This window comes from Dreissena polymorpha, chromosome 8 (assembly GCF_020536995.1).
Source record: "Dreissena polymorpha isolate Duluth1 chromosome 8, UMN_Dpol_1.0, whole genome shotgun sequence".
NCBI classification, from domain to species: domain Eukaryota; kingdom Metazoa; phylum Mollusca; class Bivalvia; order Myida; family Dreissenidae; genus Dreissena; species Dreissena polymorpha.
Genome location: NC_068362.1, coordinates 31,551,899 through 31,579,256, shown reverse-complemented (window position 1 = coordinate 31,579,256; position 27,358 = coordinate 31,551,899). Strand labels below are relative to the sequence as shown.

At 35.0% G+C, this 27,358-nt stretch overlaps 1 protein-coding gene and 1 long non-coding RNA gene across 3 annotated transcripts in view; both read right to left on the bottom strand.

Annotated features, from left to right (window-relative positions):
* LOC127841392 (uncharacterized) overlaps positions 1-27,358 on the bottom strand; it is a 605,785-nt gene that overhangs the window by 403,991 nt on the left and 174,436 nt on the right. The gene's annotated exons all lie outside the window — the stretch shown is intronic.
* Positions 14,007-15,184, bottom strand: LOC127841402 (uncharacterized). Its single transcript, XR_008030960.1, has 2 exons — positions 14,980-15,184; positions 14,007-14,365 (listed from the first exon to the last, which is right to left on the bottom strand). It is a non-coding gene; the product is annotated as an uncharacterized LOC127841402 (long non-coding RNA).

Genomic DNA, 27,358 nt, shown 5'->3' with positions numbered 1-27,358 from the left:
CCTCCGGCCTTTCCGGTAAGGGTGTTATCTGTGTAATCTTAGCGATGTTTCTGGCGATTTATAAGTCTGAAAACAGGCATTTAGAGTGTGCATTTGTAAAGCATAGGTTCTTTTTTTTCAATCGCCAATTTCATGAAAATCTTATTTTTAAGCGCCAGCCAGGAATTGTAATCGCCAATGGCGATTTTGGCGATCGGTAACGCTAACGTAGAAAGCGTTTATCGGGGGCGTATGTCATCCTACGGAGACAGCTCTTGTTTTTGCTACTGTCCTCTGCACAAACCATGATATATCTGCATATATGCATCCAACCAAATCAGTAAAACTATTTGTCACTTAATTACAGTAAACTTATTGCATGTTAACTTTTCAACAATATATATATATATAAATATATATAACAGATCTTGAAAAAAACACACATCAAACTTCAAATTGTTTTAGTAAATTATAGGTTTTAATTAGTATTGTGACATTGACACCACTTATGCATGCGACTATACAATTATACAACTATGGAACACATTATTTATGAGAAACTCCAATACATCAACATATCGTCTCAGATTTAAGGCAGATAATCTGGTGCTTTTTTGCTGCCTTTTTTACTTTTACACATTTTTTCATTTTATGTTATGATGCATTGATCTTGTTTCTAAATTAACCAAGCAATCATGTTAAACTTTTGAAGAAAGATGTCTGATAAATAATGAAAATATAATCCCTACAAAGTGAACAAAATTCAGTTGAATACTTTGACCAACGAAGATTTGCCAAAGAGCAATTCAGATCATGATTTGAATTAAATACAAGTAATATGAAAGTCTGCCTATTGGATCCCAGTTATGACTCATTTGTCAAATCTGCACATTAATTTGCCCTTGGCCATGTAGAATTGGGGACTAAATACTATCAAGCCATGTAAAAAGAAGCAGGGTATAGCACGCTGCTATTGATCTCTTGAGCTTTCACATGAATTTAAGGGTAATTTACATACAACAAATGATATTATATAGTGTAATGATAAAGCATTATGAGCACAAATTATATCTCTTACTAGTTGTGCAAAAATCATTTAAGTGTCACATTTCAAAAGAAAATTTATATAAAAAGGTATTATTGTTAAAACGTTATAAAAGGCTATTTCAATTCACTAAAGCATTTAATTACAAGAACAAGTGCATTTTATTTCCATTACAATACATGTAACAGTATTGGCATTGTATTTATCTCCATTTGATGTGCATTTAATACACTTAAAAATGCAGACAAGACACACTTCTACCAGAAACAAATGTACTTTTTTCTACATTTTTCCAGCATTAATACTCTTCAAGTGTATTTTTTATCATCCCAAATACACTTAACCAGGAAAAAGGTATGTTAAAATGCATTTTTAGTTTGTTTCAAGTATATTTTCAAATGCATTAAGACACTTTTTGCAAAAAAATGTTGAACAAAAACTTGAAAATATTTAGTATACTTAAGTGTAGTAATAATTAAAGTTTTGTATGAGCATCAAAAACAGTGTCAAATTCATACCAGTGCCTATTTAGTAGCAGTAGGCCTTATATGGTCTACTTGTGGCAGAAATAATGCATTTTGTATACATGTAATACAACATACATAAATTAAAAAATATAGCTGCCCATACAGTTCAATACAATGTTCAATTAACTACACTATGCAAAGTTGAAATATGACATCAAGCTTGGAATAATCTTTTCAATAATGTATAATATGCTGTTTTAATTTATAAGTGAAATAGACACTTGCATATAAAAACTGATTTTACATCAAAACTAAATGTTTAATTTGATTTTTAGCTCCACTGGCCAAAGGTCCTGTGTCCATCGTGCGTCCGTGCATTAACTTTTCCTTTAAACATCTTCTCCTAAACTACTGGTCCAATTCTGATGAAATTTCTTAGGATTGTTCCTGGGGTGAACCTCTTTCAAATTTGTTCAAATTATGCCCCTGGGGTCAAATTTGACTGCCCCGGGGGTCACAAAATTGAAAATTTGCTTATATAAGGCCTATTTTGTGAAAACTTTCAAAATCTCCCATCCATAACCATTGGGCCTAGGGCTATCAAATTTGGTATGTAGAAACATCTAATAGTCCTCTACCAAATTTGTTCAAATTATGCCCCTGGGGTCAAATTTGACCCTGCCCCGAGGGTCACAAAATTGAACAAATCTTATATAAGGCCTTTTTTGTAAAAACTTCAAAAATCTTGTCCATAACCATCCGGCCTAGGGCTATCAAATTTGGTATAAAGTGACATCTAATAGTCCTCTACCAAATTTGTTCAAATTTAATCCCTAGGGTCAAATTTGACCCTGCCCCGGGGGTCACAAAATTGAACATATGCTTATATAATGCCTATTTTGTGAAAACTTAAAAAAAAAAATCTTTTCCATAACCATTAGGCCTAGGGCTACACAATTTGGTACCTAGTGACATTGTTTAGTCCTCTACTTAGTTTGTTCAAATTATGCCCCAGGGGTCAAATTTGACCCTGCCCCGGGGGCCACAAAATCAATTATATGCTTATATAGTACCTATTTTGTGAAAATTTTAAAACTCTTCTTGTCCTTAACCATAAGGCATAGCGCTACCAAATTTGGTATGTAGTGACATGTAATAGTTCTCTACCAAGTTTGTTCAAATTATGCCCCTTGGGTCAAATTTGACCTGCTCGGGGTCACAAAACTGAACATACGCTTATATAGTGCCTATTTTGTGAAAATTTTAAAACTCTTCTTGTCCTTAACCATAAGGCATAGGGCTACCAAATTTGGTATGTAGTGACATGTAATAGTTCTCTACCAAGTTTGTTCAAATTATGCCCATTGGGTCAAATTTGACCTGCTCGGGGTCACAAAACTGAACATACGCTTATATGGGGCCTATTTTGTGAAAACTTTAAAAATCTTGTTGTCCATAACCGTTGGGCCTAGGGCTACTTAATTTGGTATGTAGTGACATCTAATAAACCTCTACCAAATTTGTTCAAATAATGTCTCTGGGGTCAACTTTGACCCTGCCCCGGGGGTCACAAAATTGAATAAACGCTTATAAAGCGCCTTTTTTGTGAATTCTTTAAAAATCTTCTTGTCGAAAACCATTCAGATTATGGCTACCAAATTTGCTATGCAGTAACATCTTATAGTCCTCTACCAAGTTTGTTCAAATTATGCCCTTTGGGTGTAATGGATATGGTGTCCGCCTAGCGACCGGGAAGTCACGGTTTCGATCCCCACCTTGGGAGCGTTCTTTAGATCTCCCCAAAGACACCAAGTACTGGCTCTAGGCCCAGGAAACGGACTCGAGAGCGTTTATATGAGCCTAAGGCTTTCGATGAAATCGAGCTAAAATAAATAGGTTTAAACTAAATTTGATCCTGACCTGCGGGTCACAAAATTGAACATTATGTACGCTTATATCTTGCTTATTTTGTGAAAACTTTAACAATATTCTTGTCCTTAACTCTAGGACCTAGGGCTACCACATTTTGTATGTAGTGAGATATAGTAGTCCTCTACAAAGTTTGCTCAAATTATGACCCTGGGGTTAAATTTGACCCAGCCCAGAAGGTCACAAAAGTGTACATGTGCTTAAATAGGGCCTATATTTAAGTATTTGCACATGCAGAGAAATTTGTTTCAGCCTTTTTTTCAGCAGTGGAGCGATACAGGGCCATCATGGCCCTCTTGTTTAAATACTCAAAAAACGACACCGTATTCATGCTTGCACGAACACAGTTTATAAATGCTGTCAGAATTATAAAATATGCAATTACTATAAATACAAATGCCAGGGAAAAGTGCTTTTTGTACCTAAATTTCGAATGAATATTACAATAATACATTCTGAATACTTTAGTATGTAACTAACAGTTTTGTCTCAAAATATCACTAAATTTTATATATTTATTCAAATTCACATAAATCATATTTCAAAAACACATTCAGGGTTCCCGCTGTTGATCGCCATTGGCGCCAATTGCGACAAAATAAAAAATCTGGCGACAAAATTTCGTAAATGGCGATTTAAAAAAAAAAACGGCATTTTTCTGCGCTCATATTTTCTTAAAATGACAAAAGACGCTGTGTTTACCAGCCGCTTTACGGCAGTCGTAATACTATAGATTTCCATGATGTAAGCGATGCAGTAATCAATGGAGCGTGGTGCTGACTGCAGACTACCGCAAAGTGGCATGCAATTGTGATAATTGCGATTATCTGGGATGTTGTTACAAGTTATCTTAATTGGTCGGCAGTTTTATTGCTTCATAGATAAGACAACATTGAAATAAACCGACCGACTTTGCGCTTAAATGTGAAGTGTTTGTCTCAGTGTTCGAAGCTGATTCCAAGACCGTTACATTGACAACAATATGACACTCAAAAAGGTAAGTATCGATTATGTTTAGAAAAATCAGTGTAATTATAGAAAATAATTAATCATTTTAGATATATTGATTCTATTTACATGTAAACGGTGACATTTTTGTTTTACTCGTCAACATGGCCAGTTCAGAGTGTATAACGACTTTAGAAAGTGAACATTAGATTCTGATAATTATGAGACTCATTCAAAAATGCAAATGTTTTCCCGCTAACATTCACCAGCTTGCAAACAAAACCCAAACAAAGACAGTTGTTAAACAGAATTTCATTTCCTTCAATATGATTTCCAAAACACAATATATGCTGTATGAACTCTTTATATCCTCAAAGCTAATCAATTAATTCACTACCGGATGTACTGTTTTTAAAAAGGTAAACATAACGAAGTACATGAAAATCAATTTGAGACACAATTTAACAAATGCTTATTTTATTTGACTGTTGTGTTATGAGCTTTATGTAGTAGGTCATGTGCTAGCACACATTTATATTATTTATATACTACACATTAGTTGATTATTATTATTATTATATTAATATTATTTTTCCCTTTTTGTATTTTCAGATTACCAGAAAGCTGCATGCTGAAGCACCTAAGCTGTGGCAACATATTCAGGCTGCTAAGAAGGTGTCAATCAACAAGACTTACAACTGATTGAATGTGCCTTTATTTCATGAACAATGTTAAATGTGTTGTTATTATTAATACTACTGTTATTAAATCAATTCCTTTAACATACTGTTCAATGCGCAGTTTTTGTTTGTATTACAATGACATGATCTTCATTGCCCAAATGAAGCCCCAGTGTGGCGACAACTTTTTAAATTTGGCGAAAGTAAGTGGCGACAACTTTTTAAAGCCCAGAGGGAACCCTGACATTATTACTTCAAATCCTTTCACACAATACTGAAAAATATGCACAGTTTCTGATTGTTATTGATTCTTTATTAATTTATACATGTACCATTTTTAAATCTTGATGCATCCTCAATTGTATTATGCACATCTTAATCTGTTTTAACAATTATAATATAACGATTAAGGCTGACTCAGTAAAATAATAATCCATGATTTCTGCAGTACTTGCAGACACACTAGGAATACTGCTGTGATATTATCTACCGGTACACTACGCGACCCGTGATTTTTGCCGCGATTCTCGCATCACTGCAATCGATGCAATGTGACAAATCGCGGTGTTTCCGAGCGACAAGAAAATTTGGGTGATGTCTCGGCGACCGTCGCGCGATGTATCTCGCTGTTGCGCAATCAGCGCGAATCAGCGCAAATCACCGCGTACCGCTGTGATTCCCCTTTTTAAGCGATTTACGTTGAGGGATACACTACATTACGTGTCACAAATATGTATACACTTACATTATACATTGCAATAATAACGCTTTTGTTGTTGTCGATACAATGGGCGTATTAGCTTAAATACTCCTGTTCCGACATGAACTTGATGAAGTAATGTCGGAAGCTTTAACGGCTCCAAATTAATAAAACAGCGCAGAATGATCATGCAATAATTATTGAACTTAACATGTAAACATTATTTAACTAATTGCATTAGCAGAATGTTTATTAATACTTACGTGTACAATCAATTATATTCCAGGCCCGAAAACACTACCACTGTTCAAATTCCATATTGTTGTCATATACATGTAGCGTAGCACTGTGTAAATTGAAAGTTGCATAGTGTTTCGTCATTGGTAGGTTATAAATACCTTGTTTCTCTATACATGGTATTTGATTTAGACGAAACTAATAATTTGGTAATTTACGAGAAATATGACATAACTTTGATCTTACCGTGTGTGTTTATTGACGTTATTAATTATGTTAATACTTATTTTTGCATTTCATTAAGAATTATAACGTGTAGCCCTTGTTAACAGTGTTTAGCAAGATATTCGCGCCTTAAGGCACGGAAAATTGTTTAAGTAACACTTTCATTTAAAGTTTAAATGTAATCGGTAAATTACGTCTAATTATTTGGACTAGATTATGCTATACTTATTTATTTTCTGTTTCAGGCTCCAATGCGGATAACTCGTGTTACTCGCGTTACTTTCCAAGCGTTGTACATACATTCACAATGCTTGATAAGCCGGAAATCGGAAATACATTACTGTTCTATTTTTAAGTACATGTTATTATGATATCGCATTATATACCTATATATTAAAGCCATTAAACATTGTGTTTGTTTTGATGGAAAAAAAACGAGTATATCAACGTAGCACTAAGCATTCGCAAAGTTAAATAAATATGATGATGTATAATGTACATGCATTTCTCTGGGTTTTCACGTCCAAAACAAAAAACCCTCAACATTTGATTATTTATTGTGTACTGTCCAGCGGGTAATAGTGTTTATTCTAGTGTCTAATTGGCACTCTTTGTACGTGTTCAAACTGTGAAAAGATGTGACAAACACAGAAACAACAAGATGGCGCTGCCAATTAAGTGCGATAATGGATCAAAGGGTATTGACAAAAAAATAACAGTTTGTATATATTTTTCGGCGTTTACTCAGATGGTCTCTCACAACAAAAAAAACTATACACGTCAAGGTATTATGTTTTACTTCTATCAGTAACGATACGGATACGGCGTGTTTGATTTGATATGACTTTAAAAGAAATATCAAATTTTTGGCGATATAACTGATTTAAAAATACCAAAGAAACATTTAACCGAAATCAACAGAATTCAATGTTCTCTGCGCTACGCAGTTTGTATAAAAAATCAATACTTGCACACTCTTTACTCTGACCTTGTACATTGCCGCATAATTTTCGCGCTCTTTTGTCGGGAAATATACATGATAGCTCTATTGGAAGCATTTGTGAACGTCGTGTTAACATTAAAACATCGGAAGTGTGTTTTAGATTGTAAATTATTATTCTCATTTGGGAATTTAACGGAACATTAATTCTTATGGTATAATTGTTTTGAATTGTATCTTAATTTGTTACAGCGCTTTACGTGTCGAAAAAATGTTTTGATAATATGCATTAATAGCACAATTTCCAGGAGGAAAACGTTTTTTTACATGAAGGCGTATGAGGCAATAAAACGTTTTTTTTATGTAAGATCGTATTGATTTCGATCTAAATTTTAATACGCTCGTCCAATGAAAGCTGTGTTCCACATTATGCACTATACTCTTTATACTTTTGAAACAAGAGTGCCAAACTGTCACAAGATACGCCCGTTTGAAGGTTTTGGACAACTCGATAACTTTACCATGACCCATATTTGAACTTGACCTACAAATCATCTAGACACAACTTCTGACCAAATTAGGTGAAGATCGAACTAAAACTACTTCAATTAGAGAGCAGACACCATGCTAAATGCTTGAAATGCACTAAGTGACCTGATGACCTCGTTTCTGACCCGGCATGACCCATATTTGAACTTGACCTACATATCATCTAGACACAACTTCTGACCAAATAAGGTGAAGAGCGTATGAAAACTACTTCAATTAGAGTGCGGACACCATGCTAAATGCTTGAAATGCACTAAGTGACCTCGTGACCTAATTTTTTACATGGCATGACCCATATTTGAACTTGGCCTACATATCATCAAGACAGAACTTCTGACCAAATTAGGTGAAGATCGGATGAAAGCTACTTCAATTAGAGAACGGACACCATGCTAAATGCTTGAAATGCACTTATTGACCCTATGACCTAGTTTTTGACCCGGCATGACCCATATTCGAACTTGGCCTATATATCAACTAGATGCAACTGCTGACCAAGTTTGGTGAAGATCGGATGAATACAATTTGAAATAGAGTCCGGACAAAGTGGCCCCTTTGAAAATGCACTTATTGACCCTATGACATAGTTTCGGACCCGGCATGACCCATATTCGAACTTGGCCTAGATATCAACTAGATGCAACTGCTGACCAAGTTTGGTGAAGATCGGATGAATACAATTTGAATTAGAGTCCGGACAAAGTGGCGCCGTTGAAAATGCACTAATTGACCCTATGACCTAGTTTTTGACCCGGCATGACCCATATTCGAACTTGGCCTATATATCAACTAGATGCAACTGCTGACCAAGTTTGGTGAAGATCGGATGAATACAATTTGAAATAGAGTCCGGACAAAGTGGCCCCTTTGAAAATGCACTTATTGACCCTATGACCTAGTTTTTGACCCGGCATGACCCATATTCGAACTTGGCCTATATATCAACTAGATGCAACTGCTGACCAAGTTTGGTGAAGATCGGATGAATACAATTTGAAATAGAGTCCGGACAAAGTGGCCCCTTCGAAAATGCACTTATTGACCCTATGACCTAGTTTTTGACCCGGCATGACCCATATTCGAACTTGGCCTAGATATCAACTAGATGCAACTGCTGACCAAGTTTGGTGAAGATCGGATGAATACAATTTGAATTAGAGTCCGGACAAAGTGGCGCCGTTGAAAATGCACTAATTGACCCTATGACCTAGTTTTTGACCCGGCATGACCCATATTCGAACTTGGCCTATATATCAACTAGATGCAACTGCTGACCAAGTTTGGTGAAGATCGGATGAATACAATTTGAAATAGAGTCCGGACAAAGTGGCCCCTTTGAAAATGCACTTATTGACCCTATGACCTAGTTTTTGACCCGGCATGACCCATATTCGAACTTGGCCTAGATATCAACTAGATGCAACTGCTGACCAAGTTTGGTGAAGATCGGATGAATACAATTTGAATTAGAGTCCGGACAAAGTGATGCCTTCCGCCCGCCGCCCGCCGCGGGGTTTCACATAATACGTCCCGTATTTTATACGGGCGTATAAAAATGGCGTAGACATTTAGTTGTTAATGAAATTCTCAAACATATTTACCGACATATATGGTTAAGATTATTTTTCGGAAGTGATGTTGCAATTATGTTGGATTATTTGATAATTGTGAACATTAGAAAAGCGCTATGTATACATTTATCGATACGATTCGGTTTATATGCATGAATTGGCGAATCATCGATGTCAACGATATCCACTGCTATCACTGCGAATTGCGGCGAATTGCAGCGAATCACCACAACATTGAGAGGATTTAGCGCAAAGATTATCTTGCTCTCGCGCGACGTCGGAGTGACGAGTCACGTGAAATCGCGGTGATTTTCCATTCAAAAAGCAAAATGCCCGCCTTGACTTCGCAAATTAGGCAAAAATCACGGGTCGCGTAGTGTATCTATCTAATGGGTTATTAATTTGGCTTCAATAGAAAAAAATCAAAGCATACACATGTATATACTGTGTATGTTATATATATTATATATATATATATATATATTAGTTAAACTTAAATTGATTGACCATCGATAAAAAGATATTATAATATATGTATATATATATATATATATATATATATATATACTTGTAAAACTAAAAATTAAATATGTATGTTTCTATTACATCATTAAGGACTTTTATTTTCAGACAAAGAGTGAAGCTTAAAACAGTATCCAATTGTAACAGGCAATTTTGGGAAAATCAACCTTATAATTATGTTCTGTGTTGGTCAATGTCATAATTGGTATACACTGTAACTCCAATATAGCGCGGTCAATGGGGTCCAAGCCGCGAAACAGCGTTATAACGGATCCGCGTTATAGGTTTTGAGCTCATTTACTGCAGGGCGCTATAAACAAAACAGGTATAGAATAGCCTATAATATAGGTCATGTATATATATTGCCATGCTGTGTTGACGCAAATACATGCATATAAACCGAATTGTATTGATAACAGTATACATACCGCTTTTCTCATGTGCACATTTATCCGATAATCCAATAAAATTGCAACATCACTTAAAAATAATAATCTTGAACATTAATGACGATATATGTTTAAAAAATTCGTAAACACAACCGTACGCATATATGCCATTTTCAGAAGTGTTAAGAGTACAGTGCATTATGGGGCAGAGCTTTCATTGGACGAGCAACTTTAAATTTAGATTAATTGCAATACGATTCATGTACAAAAAATTGTTTTATTGCGTCATACGCATGCAAAAAATGTGTTTCCCGGGGACTTTCTGATACCGCGCGAAAATGAAAGTGAAACTCTGTTAACAATTGCCGGTACACTGCGTTCACATGTAAATAAATCGTCTGCATTATTTAATTTCTTATACACGAACTGAAAGAGATTAAACGACATAATACTAGAATGATCATAAAATGACAGAAAAAGTTGTTTTATACAGTAGGCAGTATATTTCACAGCCGCTCATATAATATAGTCAAACTGCAACCATATCAAAGAAAGAATGTTTCAATCGTTTTGAATTACTTGAATTGTATACCTATCCCGCTTGCACTTAACTTATGGAAATTATCGCACTGAACCGCTCTGATGAGGTATACATGTAATAAACACTGACACGCAAGTTTTTCACACCTTTATTGACATTACACAACAGATTAACACCAATTAGCTGTCGGTGTTGTTTAACCTCGAGGCGATTAAAATCGGTTCAAGGGACGGTTGAATAAAGCAATCAACATAACTGTGATTGCCGCCATCTTTGAATTGTCTGAAAATACATGAAGTTGCATTATACGGATTTGAATCAGAAATAAAATGGAAGGTTGGAGAAAAAATGGGATCCAAGCACCCTCCGCGTTATATTGGATTCAGCGTTATAACGGAGCGCTTTATATTGGAGTTACAGTGTAAAATGTATATTGAACTGGAAGTTTTCTTAATTTTAAATGATAACATTTGCTTGGTCAGCCATAATTGTCACAATCAAGTGGTCTTTTTACACTGTAGTATTCTCACTGACTATGGGTTTGTTCTGAGAATGAGCCACAAAAAGTATCGTTGGGGAGATGAGTTGTCAATTTTATGTTTATCAGTCTTTCATAATCCAGTATACCTGTAAAAAGTGAATTTGTAACTAATAATCACACAATATACACAATTAAAATTGTATGCATTTAGATTTATGCAGTACTGCACATTAATCATTTTCCAAAAATATGTAGCAACATTATATTAGCTATATAATGCTGCAATACTAAAGTAATTTACTAATTCAAGGTCGCTGATGTGTAATGGATGTGGTGTCCACCTAATGATCTGGAGGTCACTGGTTTGATCCCCAGTGTGGGAGCATTCTTAAGAAATCTCCAAGAGACACCCAAGTACTGGTTCTAGGCCCAGGAAACGAACTCAAGAGCATTTCACATACATGTACGTAGTTAGTACTTTAAATTTAATCGAACTAAAAATGGGTTTAAACTAACAACTGAAACCCTTATTAATACATTTTATTTTGAATCAAGCAAATTGGAAATTCATTTAAAATAATGAGTAAAATTTAAAAATTCTACTTTAAAGTAATCATGATAATTTAGATTATTTTCAGAATATTTAATGATGATAATGATACAATTATATATTACCTAAATGATAAAAATAAAACATGTAATGTTATTTTATGAAAAAAAACGTTTTAATTTTATCAATATCATGGTAATTACAACTAGATACAGGCAATTAGATCAGAAACGTGCATTAATTATATTAATGATCAACCCAGACATTTGTAGTGATTTATGGTCACTATTTTGATTAACGTTCTGTACATGACCTGTCATAAAAGGTATTTTTAGCCAGTACTACAATCGGCAATGATAGTCTGTATTGCATACATATTCCACCGTCTATTATCGATTCCCTGTCTCAAACTGAACAAATATTTAATGTTTACATCGCGAAACGTAATGCATCCAGTTTCACTTTCGGTTTGGTTGGTTTTGTAAACACTGTAATTTCATCTTAAAAATTGGATGATAGGGTGATTAAATAATAATGGAAAAGTAAATCACTTCGATAATAGGTCAAAATGCAACACAAATGAACATTAATAGTGTTGTTAATATCAAAGTTTCGGTAAAAAGTTTGGCGCTAGTTCAACGCGCATCGTATACAGCCTCATAACAATAGACTGACAACCTTTTGGGTAGTAAAGTAGTAATACAAGGCAATATGGCGACTGTTAGCCACGAGGCCTATCTTACGGAGGAATCCGAGATAGCCAATGTATCAGGATTGATTTGCTGTGAGAAAAAAGCCACACCTAAGAACGGTCGAAAGGCCAAACGGTCTCGATTTTGTTCCCCTAGTATTGCAGCCAAGTCATTATTGTTTATTGTACCTTTTTAATTACACTTATCGTAATTTTTATACACAAGTAATTTACTGTATACCTATTCAAAATGTCATTAAAATTGAATGTTAAATATAGTTTTTGATATGACTTTAACGGCGACCAAAAGGCCATTATGACCTAAGCCGAAGGGTATAAGGACCATACGGACCATGGACCATACGGCCCAGATTAGCGGACCATACGGCCCAGATTATCGGACTATACGGTCCAGATTATTGGACTATACGGTCCAGATTATCGGACTATACAGTCCAGATTATCGGACTATACGGCTCAGATTTGCGGACCATACGGCCCAGATTTGAGAAGCATACGGACCATGTCTTAATTAATATTTCTTTATTCTAAAACACGAATATACTACAATACTTTTCTACCATTGTACTATGAATGTGTTAAAAATAAATAAAACGGGAAATGAAACGTTTGTGTCATATTTTTGCAATAGTTATTATTACTCTCAGATTTTAAATTCATTTAAGCAGTATGCATCACGCAAACATGAACTTTAATGGACAGAATATATTTTAATAAAGTTGTACATTAATACTTATTAAATTTAAAACATGCCGCGTGGTGAAAACGGTAATAAAAATGTATAACATAATTATTAAATTTAATACATGCCGCGTGGTGAAAACGGTAATTAAATTTATAACATAATTATTAAATTTAATACATGACGCGTGATGAAAACGGTAATAAAAATGGCTTTCATCACAAAACAAGAGTGCCAAATTGTCACAAGATACGCCCGTTCGAAGGTTTTAGACACCATGCTCAATGCTTGAAATGCACTTAGTGCCCGTCTCTAGATTTGCCACGGATTTCCACCAAATGCCACCATTTGCCATGTAAAAGTGTGGCAGTCAGACCTCGAGACCTAGTTATTTACCCGGCATGACCCATATTTGAACTTGACCTAGATATCATTTAGATGCAACATCTGACTAAATTTGGTGCAGATCAGATGAAAATTACTTCAATTAGAGAGCGGACACCATGCCAAATGCTTGAAATGCACTATGTGACCTCGTGACCTCGTTTTTGACCCGGCGTGACCCATATTCGAACTTGACCTAGATATTGTCTAGACACAACTTCTGACCAAGTTTCGTGAAGATCGGATGAAAACTATTTGAATTAGAGAGCGGACACTGCTGTGGACGCCGCCCGCCGCCCACCACTGCTGCTCACCGCCCGCCAAGGGTGAAACTATAATACGTCCCGTTCTAAAAAACGGGCGTATAAAAATTGATTTTAGGTTGATGACAATGATAAACAGTTGCCTTTCTATAGTACCCATGCACAGTGAAAAACTCATGTACCTGTGGAAATCATGATTAGATTGAAGGAAAAATGAAACTTACCAATAAACATGTTGTTAAAAATAACTCGTTTCAAAAATCGCGAAAAAAATAAACCCGATGAAAATATCGCAAAATAAAACTGGATAAAAATATTGCATAAAAATATTGCATGTGTTAATCGGTTGCATGTCTCCAATCAGACCTGACTGATATATAATCTATATACTACCTCTGACCAAGTTTGGTGAATTCAACTTGAACTAGAGCTTTGTCACTGAATGTGACTTATACCCCCATACCACTTTGACGCAGGATAAAAAGTTGTTTAAAAGATTCGGATGAATACAATTTGAATTAGAGTCCGGACAAAGTGGCGCCGTTGAAAATGCACTAATTGACCCTATGACCTAGTTCTTGACCCGACATGACCCATATTCGAACTTGACCTAGATATCAACTAGATGCAACTACTGACCAAGTTTGGTAAAGATCGGATGAATACAATTTGAATAAGAGTCCGGACAAAGTGGCGCTGTTGAAAATGGACTAATTGACCCTATGACCTAGTTTTTTACCTGGCATGACCCATATTCGAACTTGGCCTAGATATCAACTAGATGCAACTACTGACCAAGTTTGGTGAAGATAAGATTTATACAATTTGAAATAGAGTCCGGACAAAGTAAAATGCACTAATTGACCCTTTGACCTAGGTTTTGACCCAGCATGACCCATATTCGGACTTGACCTAGATATCAACTAGATGCAACTACTGACCAAGTTTGGTGAAGATCGGATGAATACAATTTGAATTAGAGTCCGGACAAAGTGGCGCCGTTGAAAATGCACTAATTGACCCTATGACCTAGTTTTTGACCCGGCATGACCCATATTCGAACTTGGCCTATATATCAACTAGATGCAACTGCTGACCAAGTTTGGTGAAGATCGGATGAATACAATTTGAAATAGAGTCCGGACAAAGTGGCCCCTTTGAAAATGCACTTATTGACCCTATGACCTAGTTTTTGACCCGGCATGACCCATATTCGAACTTGGCCTAGATATCAACTAGATGCAACTGCTGACCAAGTTTGGTGAAGATCGGATGAATACAATTTGAATTAGAGTCCGGACAAAGTGATGCCTTCCGCCCGCCGCCCGCCCGCCAAGGGGTTTCACATAATACGTCCCGTATTTTATACGGGCGTATAAAAACTGCACATGTGTTTCTACAGTACAGCCAAAGCGGAACAAACATATTTCGCGATACGCGGCGGCAAGGTGAAACGAGTCGATGCCGCATCAGTCGTTGAAGCCGCGTCAGTATGCGGCAGCAAGTTGCATTTCGCCGCGAAACTTCGCATCTGTCCACCAAGGCATGCTGGGATCCGCGACATGATGCCAAGTCGATGCGCATCATGAAATAAAAAATCTTTTAAAAATTATTAGTTACAGTACAGCCAAAGCGGAACAAACGTATTTCGCGATCCGCGGCGGCAAGGCGAAACGAGTCGATGCCGCGTCAGTCGTTGAAGACGGGTCAGTATGCGGCGGCAAGTCGCATTTCGCCGCGAAACTTCGCATCTGTCCGCCGAGGCATGTCGCGATCCGCGACATGATGCCGAGTCGATGCGCATCATGAAATAAACAAGAGTTCCGCGGTCGGAGATGACCGCATTGAAGCCGGATTTTTGATTTAAATGACAGGAATGTACCTTTCGTGTTTTTGTCAATGCAATACTTAAATTACTGAAATATTGTTCAAAGGTCAAAACATTTTAACATTTAAGTTCACAGTGACCTTGACCTTCAAATGAATGACATTGAAATGAATGACCTTGAAATGACCAGTGGTCATCTAAGTGTGCTTGCAAACCTTTACGTCAAGTTTGAGATTCTAGGTCCAAGCATACCAAAGTTATAACAATTTTAACATTTTAACATTGAAGGTCACAGTGACCTTGACCTTCAAATGAATGACATTGAAATGAGCAGTGGTGATCTTCTAGTACTGGCCAACCTTTATGTCAAGTTTGAAGACTCTAGGTACAAGCATACCAAAGTTATAACATGGAATAAGAACTTTAACATTTTTACCTACCAAAGTTATAAGAACTTTAACATTTTTACATTCAAGGTCACAGTGACCTTGACCTTAGAATGAATGACCTTGAAATGACCAGTGGTCATCTAAGTGTGCTTGCAAACCTTCATGTCAAGTTTGAAGACTCTATGTCCAAGCATACCAAAGTTATAACAATTTTAACATTTTAACATTTAAGGTCACAGTGACCTTGACCTTCAAATGAATGACATTGAAATGACCAGTGGTCATCTTCTAGTACTCGCCAATCTTTATTTCAAGTTTGAAGACTCTAGGTACAAGCATACCAAAGTTATAACATGAAATAAGAACTTTAACATTTTTACATTCAAGGTCGAAGTGACCTTGACCTTCAAATGAATGACCTTGAAATGTCCAGTGGTTACTTACTAGTTCTGGCCAACCTTCATGTCAAGTTTCAAGACTCTAGGTCCAAGCATACCAAAGTTATAACAACTTTAACATTTTTACATTCAAGGTCACAGTGACCTTGACCTTCAAATGAATGACCTTGAAATGTCCAGTGGTTACTTACTAGTTCTGGCCAACCTTCATGTCAAGTTTCAAGACTCTAGGTCCAAGCATACCAAAGTTATAACAACTTTAACATTTTTACATTCAAGGTCACAGTGACCTTGACCTTCAAATGAATGACCTTGAAATGTCCAGTGGTTACTTACTAGTTCTGGCCAACCTTCATGTCAAGTTTCAAGACTCTAGGTCCAAGCATACCAAAGTTATAACAACTTTAACATTTTTATATTGAAGGTCACAGTGACCTTCACCTTCAAATGAATGACCTTGAAATGACCAGTGGTCATCTGTTAATCCTGGCCAACCTTCATGTCAAGTTTGAAGACTCTAGGTCCAAGCATACCAAAGTTATACCATGAAATAAGAACTTTAACATTTTTACATTCAAGGTCACAGTGACCTTGACCTTCAAATGAATGACCTTGAAATGACCAGTGGTTACTAACTAGTTATGGCCAACCTTCATGTCAAGTTTCAAGACTCTAGGTCCAAGCATACCAAAGTTATAACAACTTTAACATTTTTTATATTGAAGGTCACAGTGACCTTGACCTTCAAATGAATGACCTTGAAATGACCAGTGGTCATCTGTTAATCCTGGCCAACCTTCATGTCAAGTTTGAAGACTCTAGGTCCAAGCATATCAAAGTTATACCATGAAATAAGAACTTTAACATTTTCGAGCACGCCGCCACCCCGCCCGCCCGCCCGCCCGCCCGCCCGCCCCGCCCGACAACATCAATCTATAAGCCGAGATTTTTTCGAAAAAAATCCGGCTAAAAATCTTTTTAAAATTATTAGTTACATGTAGTTAACAAATTTTGAAAGAACAATTATAATAATAATTAAAATCATAATAAATTTATTGTACGCGGATTGTATTAGCATATACATGTAAGCATAGTTAATGTGTCTGGCCAATTATTAAGTTTGTTTCCGGCCTGTAGCGTTTGTATTTCACACATAAACAAGGTAACGTAATTATTTTTTCGCACATATAAGTGGTCAAAGCTCCAGCATATGGTGGATTTATAAATTAATTGCATGTTGATTCCGCTATTATATTTTAGCTGAGAAAATTAGCAGTTTGAAGCCACATCAATAATCAAGACGGTGACGACGTATTTGTAGTTTTGTTAATTATCAGCTTATTATAACTATTGTTTGAATATGCGTATATAAACACGTTTTATTTTGTTCATATTATACAGTTAATATCGCTACCAATTACCCGATAATCCCGTATATTCCAGTTTTAAAGCAAATGCTGGTAAATATTTACGATACACAAACATTCTCGATATTTCCTTAAGTATCAAATACATTTTGGCATTTGTTACTAATTATAGAGATGATGAAATAACGTTTAATCGGGGCGTTTTTTTTTCTCCACTGAACACGCGATTTACGCCTGACGTGATGTTCATGTATTAATACAACACAAAATACACCCAAACTTTCCAAACGACGTTCTACATGTCTGCATAATTTTCGCGCCCTTTTTATGAAACAAAGGATATTTTGGCACTGTTTATTTGACGCTAGAATTTGCCAAAGGATGCGTTAGCATTACAATTCGGAAGTGTGTTTCGGATTACAAATTTAATAATGATAATCGAACGATACATAAACAATTGCGCGTGATTAATTCTACGCTACACATACATGTATGTACATGTAGGTGGATATCTTTTCACTCGATCCGCCGTGTACGTATGCGGCGGATTTACTCCGCGAAAGTACGCAAGGTTAATACAGACTCGGCGTCGTTGCACGGATCGATGCCGAGTGCCACGGCAATACGCCGCGTGAACACACGATTCGGCCGCCGCGGACTAATAATCTGGCCGTGGCGTAGCCGCGGATTATGTTTGTGCCGCTTTGGCTGTACTGTACATGTAGTTAACAAATTTTAAAAGAACAATTATAATAATAATTAAAATCATAATAAATTTATTGTGCGCGGATTGTATTAGCATATACATGTAAGCATAGTTAATGTGTCTGGCCAATTAAGTTTGTTTCCCGCCCGTAGTGTATGTATTTTTCACATAAACAAGGTCACGTAATTATGTTTTTCGCACATACAAGTAGTCAAGGCTCCTGCATATGGTGGATTTATAAATTAATTGCATGTTGAATTTGCTATTCTATTTAAGCTGAGAAAATTAGCAGCTTGAAGCCACATCAATAATCAAGACGGTGACGACGTATTTGTTGTTTTGTTAATTATCAGCTTATTACAACTATTGTTTGAATATGCGTATATAAACACGTTTTATTTTGTTCATATTATTTAGTTAATATCGCTTCTAATTACCCGATAATCCCGTATATGCCAGTTATGAAGCAAATGCTGGTAAATATTTACGATACACAGACATTCTCGATATTTCCTTTAGTATCAAATACATTTTGGCATTTTTTCGGCGTAAGCTGTATTAAGCCAGCTTTTCATCTTAGCCTGACCTTTGTTAGCGTCCAATAGAATTCAAATAAAACTTCCCGCGGCCAGGTACAGATGAATACACTTCATTGACTGCATTGGCTGATTTGAGAATACGACCAGAACATTGGAAACATGTCCGCGTCTTTGTAACACTGTTTTACTGCGTGTTCAGCATGAAACAATTTTATATCTAATGAAAAGGCTTAATAGATAGAACAGTTTTACACTCAATCTCGACATCAATACAGTTTGTGCGTCCACCTTTTATTTTCAGAAGATTTTCAGCGCAAGAACGTTTGCACTTAAAGGCTATTTCCTCATATTTATTACTAACTTCCATATTCCTGTCAACATGTTAACATGTTAAAGTATAAAGAGCAGTGGAAGCGAAGACTCACTTTAATGCATTGCATTTCAACTCGCAAGGTACATGTATATCGGGTCAATTTGCGGCCACTGTGTGCGAATGTCAGAGTTTACATACAGGTCATCGCTGCGTCTCTACCCTATGTGCTGATCGGAGTTCGCGGCCAGGAAAATAATCGTTACATAATAAAGACGCTAAAGCGTGAACTAGGTGAACTGGAATTTTCTTTAGACCAGACAGATGTTAAATGAAGATATCCAGCAATATCATATGGTATGTCAATAATAGATTCTTAATGTGTTTTACAACAATACCATGATACATATTATTTTTAATTAATTTAACAAGAATTATGCCATCATATTGACTAATGAATTATGCATGAGCGCAATGATTCTCGATACTGTTAAAAATCGAATCAAATAGCAACGCCAGACAAACCACTAAAACAGGTTTGTTTGAAGAACGCGCGAATAAATATTTAAAATATATACGGATACTTCGCGTGTGGCCGGTTGACTCATATGTTTTAATTTCACTTCCATTCTTCTTTTGGTTTTCTGTTTTGTATCTATACGTTTATGACAAGCAATATGTAATAATGTAAAATAAGCCGCGAAAACTCCGCGTATCATCCCGTACTGCGTTTGCTGCAGCTAAGAACTGCACAGAAAAAGACATTCACTATCTTTGATCTCATTCATTGAAGTCTTTACCTTTCATTAACTGCAACCACAATCAACGCCGTATATCTTTTTTAAAGATATTTCTTGTTACTATTTAAAGAGATGATAAAATAACGTCTAATTGGGGCGTTTTTTTTTTCCACTGAACATGCGATATACGCCTGACGTGATGTTCATGTATTTATACAACACAAAATACACCCACACTTTCCAAACGCCGTTCTACCTGTCTGCATAATTTTCGCGCGCTTTTTATTAAACAAAGGATATTTTAGCACTGTTTATTTGAAGCTAGAATTTGCCAAAGGTTGCGTTAGCATTAAAATTTGGAAGTTTGTTTTGGATTACAAATTTAACAATGATAATCGAACGAAACATTTACAGTTGCGCGTAAATAATTAAACGATAATTTGTTAAAGCGCATAAAGTGTCATATCGCTTATTAAAACGTGAAAATAATAATTATGAAACCAGCGTAAATCTTGGTTTCTACGCTACACATAAATGTATGTACATGTAGGTGGATATCTTTTCACTCATCCGCCGCGTACGTATGAGGCGTATTTACTCCGCGAAAGTGCGTGAAGTTAATACAGACTCGGCGTCGTTGCGTGGATCGATGCCGAGTGCCACGGCGATACGCCGCGTGAACACACAATTCAGCCGCCGCATACTAATAATCAGGCCGTGGCGTAGCCGCGGATTATGTTTGTGCCGCGTTGGCTGTACTGTATATTAACAAATAAATGCAAACAATACATACTGTATCAATAATGTATGTTTATACAACACTTTTTTATTCCTATTTAATGAAGTTGAGCAGTCAAAGTATATATTATAACTGCAATAGGGGTATGACACTCGAAGAAGTGACTCGTATGTTTGTATATTGGATACGCCCTATGTATGACACCTACTGATTGATCTTATATATTACAATAATTGATAATATACCCTAATTGATAAACACATCTGTAAGTACCAATTAAAGGTAAAGTGTGATAATCGTTATAATTGTAGACAACCACGGCTTATGTTTGCACATCTGTTGCGCTATTTATAACATAAATATTGATTGATGTTGAGAAATACACTAATGCTAATAGAGTGAGCACGTCTTAAATTACTAATTAAAGGTAAAGTGTGACAATCGTTATTATTGAAGACAATATTAATTTAAAGTATGTACATGGTCTTACCATATTCTAAATTGTGTACGTGTGTTTGTTTGTTTGCTAGTGTGAACAATTGAATTAAAAGGTATAAAAATCTGTTTGTTTGGTTATTTATAATAAATATTTGTTCTTATACATTGTGAGTCTAGATCTCGAAATTGTTATGAATATAGTTTATATATATATATATATTTGTTTTACCTGTTTGTTTTTTGTTTGATTGTATGTAATAATAAATAAAACTTTGTAATTGTACATTCCTTTGCTCACATCTCACAAAATTGCTATAAATGTTGTTGTTTTTATTTGTTGTACATAGATATGTATTTTGTTTAGAAGTGTTCTATATATATGTGCTGAAATAGATGTGTATTTTGGATGTCGATATTACAACAAACAATAAAGAAATTTACAAAGGTATCAATATTTGTGTCCTTACACGATAAAATAATATAAAACATGCTTGAATGAACATGAAATACTACAATTTTAATATTTTCTTAAATGTATTCATACAGTATATATTGAAGGAACACGAAATAAATATTAATGAAGACATGGTCCGTATGCTTTGCAAATCTGGGCCGTATGGTCTGCAAATCCGGGCCGTATAGTCCGATAATCCTTACACGATGAAATAATATAAAACATGCTTGAATGAAAATGAAATACTACAATTTTAATATTTTCTTACAGCCACACACCTGGAAATGAACTACATTTTAATCAATACATATAGATGCAATTTGGAAGTGTGCAAAAGTGTAATTAAATCCATAGCCTAGTTAGCAAGTAATTTATTTATATATGTTTTATTTTAAAACCGAAAGTAGGATTTCTATACGTATACATACATTTTGACAAACGCGAATATTTTTAAGTTTTAAGCGCAAAAAATACGGATTTCTACTTTGTAACCACCAGATATATTCTAATTGAGATAGATAAAATTAAATATGTAGCCTAATTAGCTAGTTATTTATTATATTTCAAACGGTACCGTTTTTAAAACCGAAAGTAGGTTTTCTATACGTATACATACATTTTGACAAACGCGAATATTTTTAAGTTTTAAGCGCAAAAAATACGGATTTCTACCTTGTAACCACCAGATATATTCTAATTGAGATAGATAAAATTAAATATGTAGCCTAATTAGCTAGTAATTTATTATATTTCAAACAGTACCGTTTTTAAAACCGAAAGTAGGATTTCTAGACGTATACGTCCATTTCGACAAACGTGATTATTTTAAAGTTTTAAAGTGCAAAATAGACGGATTTATACCTTGTAACCACCACATATATTCTAATTGGCATAGATAAAATATGTTTCTTATTTATACTTATATTTGCTATGCCAAGTATTTCATTTCAAGATGTGTGGCTTTAAATATATTCATACAATATTGAAGGAACGCGAAAGAAATATTAATTAAGACATGGTCCCTATGCTTCGCAAATCTGGGTCGTATGGTACGCAAATCTGGGCCGTATGGTCAGATAATCTGGGCAGTATGGTCCGAGAATCTGGGCCGTATAGTCTGGGCCGTATGGTCCATGGTCTGTATGGTCCCTAATCGCGCGGAAGTGACCGTTTTACATAAAAAATCAAAATGGTGGACCGAAGGGATGTATCGAAGCATGGAAGGCAAAAAAAGCCATTTCAGTGTCAAAAGTCTACGCTGCATGCATTCTTTCAATTAGATTCAAATGCCCCAAAGCATGGTTTTGTCAATAATTGATGAACATATAAGCTCTTGCGAAGCTGTCAGATTATGGGAAAGCAAGAAACGGAGAAGGAAAGCCAGGCTTTTCCAAGACTATAAACCAAAATGTTGAATTATTGATGTGTCAAAAACAATGAATAAAACATTATTTGGTAATATATTGTTAAGAATTAATTTTATAAATAGAGGGTAAAATAAGAGTTAATTTTTAAAATAGGGAGTAAATAATAATTTGACCAAATTTATATCTGGAGCTCTGGGCGGCTGTACATCTGAACGGTGTATTTAGACTTTATTCCTGTATTAAACGTCTGACAGACATGAATATCAGTGTTAGATTTGTTATATGCGTAATTATTTATAATAATAGAAATAGTAATAACAACAAAAATACTTGAATTTGGACATTTCCTAAAAGAAACATTGACTGTTGTTTAAATACTTATTATCCACTTCTGAATGGGAAGCAAATCGGATATCGACCTTACGTGTCATTATTGTATTAATGACAATGTTTTTACCTACCGTGCGCGCTCAGAAATCGAAAAAACCACAACGTGCGAGTTCCTAATTAAATCTATTTTCAACTTGTAGAGCTTGATTGGTGATCAACTTAATGGTCAGACTTATTACAAACATTTTTTTTTTGAAAACTTGAATTAGGAATGTGAAGGACCCATTTGGGAAAATATAAACCTTTTTCATTAGGAATTAGCCCCTTCACTGATCCTGAATTTGAACGAATAAAAACACTCAAAATGACTATACAGTCATTGATGGTATGTAAATTATTCAATTTATTCTTGTTTTGTTTTTTTGGTATTTTGTATTTAAAAACAAATTATACCAAGGAAATGAAAAATAAGTTTTACCTTAGGGCCTTTAAAATTATTATTATGTTTCTATATTCTTATTTTTCTCTGTGCTTATTTTGTTTCTAAATTATATTTAATTTACACAAACAATAGTTCCAATTATCAAAACATACATCGAGGGTTTGGCGCAAAACTATTGTAACTCAGATTTTTAGAATTTTACAGGAGATCGAAAAAACATTCTTGTTTCCAACACTGTATTATGTGAATTGGGCATAAGACATCAATTTGGGAATAAATTGTGTTTTATCAAAAGTGCATAATATGCAGTTTCATATGTTGTATTCATCTACTTTGACAATTTATAATTAAAACAGATACTTGCATATATAATAGTATCATTTAAATTGATTTTACTTCAAAACTGGATTTTTTATTAATTTAACAAAAAATCCTCATGAAATGAAACTGTGTCCATGCCGCGCATGGACACGGTTTAAAAATACACTTTAAATGATAAAAATACAATCACCAGTCATTGAAATTCAGATTTAAATCTACAAGCAAGTCGGGCTAGTGCTATGGGAATTTGAACAAGCCCGAGTCAGATTTTACTAGCCCAAACATTTTTGTTAAAAATGCAGATAAACATAACATAAAACATCCAAAGAAGCATTCATTTATTCAATCTTTAGAATACAATACAAATCTCTTATTAATTTCATCCTCATCCAAGTTATATAGCTTCCTCTTTATCTGAGCCTGCCTCTTTTGGATCCTGAAATAAGAAGAAATTAATTTATCCCACTTTTACAGCGAATTCGGTTGATTAAAGTCCCGTTGATTAAATATCATCTATAATCAACGGCAGGAAATGACGTCAATATTTCGACGAAATGACGTCATAAATCAAGCGAAATTATCCAGTCAAACTAATTTTGTTTTAAATTTAAATAAACAAAAAGGTTTACAAAATAAAAAGTGGGATAAATAGAATAATAGATTAGTGTTGATTATAGATCAGGTTAACCTGATGCTCGGCACGAAAACGAAAAAGCACTCGCCAAGGCTCGTGCTTTTTGTTTTCTGGGCCTCGCATTTTAAACCTGATCTATAATCAACACTAACCTATTATTCTCTATTTCACACACGGATTTCAATCAAATCACAATTATAAATATATACATAAAGTTTAGGTAAAAAAATTAGCAGAAATGTATCCCATATATCCATGTGAAAGAGAGAGCAAACCTGAACCACCAGAAAATATATAAGCAATTAAGTGCCAGGTAATAAATATTCTACAAAAAGCCAGTTGACAAATGCGTCAATCACAGTTACCTCAGATTCGCATTCCTCATCGACGTACTTGAATGACAACTGTTCGGCCATTACTCTCTGTGTCCCAAACGCAACGCAAAACATTTATTTTACATAATAGTAATCCGGGAACCACAAATCCATGCGCTTTATGCGCAGTAATTCAATTATCGGCTGATTGCCCAGCACGTGTGCGCAGTGTGTTAAAACATAAGCGGCTGTTGATTTAAGGGACTCAAAACTTTTTTTACAAATATTGAAAATGAAAGTGGAACTTGTTTTCTGTTTAATGAATTGTACAAGCACGTCGGGCTTGTAATATTGGATTTCCTACAAGCCCGAAAGAAAAAACACTAGTTTTTTGCTGTCGGACTAGTGCGAATTTCGACGACTGAATCACTGTTAATGAAAAAGTCATGGAAAATTGCTTATTTAGCTTAAATTATAGATAATATATTACAAAAATAAATGAAGATCATGAAATGAATAGTTTTGTTAGAGAAAATCACCAAAATGATGTCCATTCCCAGTTTGATGTTTTATTCCCAATTCACATAATACAGTGTTTTTCCCTAATTTTCACTTCCTGATAAAAACCAGGCTAAAACTTGTAGTAAATAACTTTATTTAAACATTACAGTTATCAATTTGTTTAGATATTGATTCATTTAAATGTATTTGAATATCAAGATACAATACTGTTGCGTTAAAATTTATTCCTTTTTAGCCAATATATCTTGGTGCAAAACTATTGTATCTGAAGATACATTTCTTTTGCACTAAGTTTTTATCTAAATTTGATGGTTTTGCAATATCCAAAAAACATTGTAACTAAAGGATGAGTTTTAATGAACATGTCCTTTTGTTTATAACCTTAATTTTATAATGTAATCTTTCAATGACATTAAATTAAGTATACTTCAATGGACGGTTGGTTTCATTTAAACTGTAGAAAACGCAAACCATGACTGGCCAGGTACTTACAACTGACAAGACTGGTAACTTACAAAATAACACAGGTGTCCAGTATCAGGGTACTGGAATCTCAAGCAAAAATATATTTAACTTCAATCAACAGTTTATTGAACTAAAATAATGTAAACAGTATAAGGATAGTATGTGTTTCATGTAACTAACCAGGGGTCACTTTCACAAAGCCTTCTCTCTTATGATAAAACTAGAACAAGGAAATGGCAGTCATCAGAAGTACATGTACATGTAACTAAAATTGTAAGGAATAAATGAATTGTAAGCATGAATCCAGATGAGCCTGCGCATCCGCTCAATCACACCAGGATCCATGCTGTTAATTTTCAGACCTTTTAAGTGTTGCACAAGCTTTATAAGTTTATAAAACAGCATGAATCCTGATGAGACTGCACCAATGCACAGGCTCATCTTGATCCATGTTGGTCACAAACGCCAAAGTTTGATTTTCCCACAGCATGTCTCAAATTTATAAGTACCGTAATTACTCTATGTTTTCGGACACTTAAAAATAATTATTTTCTTTCCTGTCCGAAAACTTAGATACATAAATTATTGACAAAATACAGGTGTCCGAAAACTTAGAGTCGAAAATTGAAGTGTCCGAAAATAGCGTCAATTGTATCACAACGACTACCGGTAATAGCACGCGCTTGTAAAATACCATGCCGTATAGTATTAATTACAATGATATATGTTTGCACTGTATTTTCAATAATTTTAAATGCTTAATTTATTTGACAGAAAGTTACTATAAAAGTGTACTTTGACCAACGAGTTTGATGATGAGCATGTGATGTACCGATACTCGCTAGTATGAACCTGTAATTAACACAATAAAAAAGCAAACTATGAATTCTTTATTTGTTCATTTCCGATAGCTGTTGTCTAACACCTTCCAATGTTCGTAAAACTTGCAATAAGGTGCATCACACTTTGAAGCATATAGTATTTGTCACAGTTATTTTACTGAGAAGGGGTAGTACCATTGCGGTAGATAACTGAACTGTTAATTGGCACTACCCCTGGTAATTGTCATAACGCTTATGCTATCGAGCAAAACCATTGTTTAATACCTGTTTACAGGTTATTTACCCAATAACGCAAATGTAATGGTCCGTTGCCCTCAGGCATGCACCTGCCATGTTTTATGATGTTAATTTGGTTGTAAAACCCCATGATCGAAGTGTCGTTAGATATCGAAAACAGGACTGATATTTGGCAAAATATG